Source organism: Marmota marmota, unplaced genomic scaffold (assembly GCF_001458135.2).
Source record: "Marmota marmota marmota unplaced genomic scaffold, marMar, whole genome shotgun sequence".
Classification (NCBI taxonomy): Eukaryota; Metazoa; Chordata; class Mammalia; order Rodentia; family Sciuridae; genus Marmota; species Marmota marmota.
The window spans coordinates 4,911,825-4,914,339 of NW_025999944.1; positions in this window are offsets into that span (position 1 = coordinate 4,911,825).

Consider the following 2,515-nt stretch of genomic DNA (forward strand, 5'->3'; position numbering starts at 1 on the left):
CACCTGGAACAAGATGTAGGATGCGGGCTGACAACACAAGAGGCACATCCGCGTTAGTCAATTTTCACGCAGCCACACACAGTGGACGTGGCCCGGATCTCCGTTTACAGAGGAGGTCACAGAGATGGGCAGACTTTTGGCATAGTCATTTCAGGCACTTTACTTTTTACACTTTGTATTTTGAAATAATTAAAGACATTCACAGGAAGTTGCGAAATAGAGGCCCCATGTGCCCTTCACCATCTCCTCCATGGCTGCCTCTTTCCTGACCACAGTCCTCCGGGGGCTTTGGCCAGTTCCTCGGGTGCACACCTCAGAGAGGGAGTGGAACCCTGGAGGCTCAGCCAGGGGCTCGGTGGCAGCCGTCGAGGGCTTTCACTGGGATAAAGGAATATATTGCAGTGCCCTGGGGAGGCCTTGCTAATCTCCTGATTAGAGATTTATGAGACAATAATTGAGATTCGCTGACGTGCTCAGAAAAAGTAACTGGCCCTACCCAGGCCGTTTTCAGCGACCCTGCCAACAGAGCCAGCCAAGTCGCTTCATGGTCCTACGATCTGTTAACTGGGTTCTGGACGTGACAAGCTTCCAGTGACCAGCTGGGCATGGGGCGATGAAAGGCGCCCGTCATTACCAGCCCCTCAGGTTCAGCAGCCCTCCCATCCACTCCACGTCCAAGTCACCACCATCTGGGGCCAGCAGAGGTGCGCGGCCAACGCTCCCCTGTCCCTTTTCCACTCCAACTTGTGAACTTGGAAAGGAAAATAGCTCCCACATTTCTTGCTGCACTATTTATTGGACGGGAGTTATTTCATCAATCATTAACATCCTTCTCCGAGAACCGGTTCCCAAGAAAGAGGAAACCCGATCCTCTTCTCCGGCTTGGATGCTGCGCGCCAGTCGCACTCCACGTGACCACGGTGATGCCTTCCAAATGCTGCACAAGTGCTGCCTTCTTCTCTGTTGGGCACGATGCCCCAGGGGCCAAACACTCCCTGAGGAAAATTAAACCCATCAAGGTCCACCTCCAGCCAGCGCCCGCTTCCTGCGCTCAGCCTGCTGCAAGGCTCCTGACTGGCGGGACACCCTTGCTGGCCACTGTCTCACCTGTGGCAGGGTCTGGTACACTCTGCCCGTGGACCTGAGCAAGTGCAGCAGGGCAGACACCAAGAGTACTTATACTCCTCACAAAAATGTTCTGACCCTCACTAAAACAAACCTCCCTGCTCAGCTGCAATAAAGGGAAAGGTTAAATGCGGACCAAGGAGTAATATATAAGCAGTTTCTCAGTTTTCTGGGGGGAATACTTAACAACCTAAGTATGTTTCCCCAGGAGGTAATCTATTATATTTTGTCCAATTTCTTACTCCAAGAACTGAATCAATTCATGATGTAATGCCCTGGGGAGAACAATCTTTTGGAAACAGAGTATCTTTCTGGGGACAAGGTTGAGGAAAACATCTTAATATTGTTACAGCTTTTGGCCTGGTAGTAACAGCTCTTTGCAAGTGGATGGCAGAGCAGAAGGGAAGACAGGAAAATGTCAAAAGGACACTGGCCTCCACAGTGTAGGGGAGCTGACAGGACTGTTTTCTTTCCTGGGAGAAATACAGAATAGAAATCCACTGGGGCATTTACAGGACAGCTGTGGGACCCTGGGCACAGGTTTTAGGGACAAATGGAGAATGCTGAGTATTTGAGGTGCTGGCACCTGCAAGCAGCAGCAGTCTTGACTCAGAAGCAGAGCTCTTTCTGGGTTCTTCTCTGCTCCAGCCCCCCACAAACATATTAGAAAAAAAATGGTAAATCAGAACTCGGCATTCAGTTAATTCACGACCTTTGATTACTTTTGAGAAATTCTGGATGATTCCGCTGAAGCTATTGATTTCAATGACTCCTCAACATTTAGAGCAACAGCCAGCCAGTGCCCCGTGGCCTGCCTCCCTGAAGCACCAGGTGCTGGAAGACAGAGGTGTGGACAGAGCTCATGAAATAATCCACCAGCTGAGCATCAGGCTGCACACTCTCCACTCTGAGGCTCCAGTCACTTCCCAGAGCTGATGTTGCACCTTGCTGTGTCACCAGAGGAACGACACACTGCAGCACCTCTAGTGAGGGTTACAAAATTTTTTTTAAAATAAAAAAAAAAGGGAGGACAAGGCCTTGATCAAGGGCTATAAGTGGGTGGGCCTAGATTATTTATTTAAGGGAAGATGCATTGTTTCTCCAAGGGGAAAGGAAGCCACAGTGGGAATTATCTGAGAGGTTCTAATTGGATTTGATTGGACAATTATTTTTATATCTAAAAATAAGTTTACTTAGGTTAAAAAGGAACTGTTCAATTCTGAGAGTTTAAAAAAAAAAAGAAAAATGAATTTGAATAAATCAGAGTGCTAAATATTCCTGTTACTCAAATGCAAATGTTACTCTATGCACCCACCACATTCAAATTTGAATACCAACAACTTAAATGACACTTTCAAAAACAAAAGCTTGCTTCACCCCCCCCCCCCCC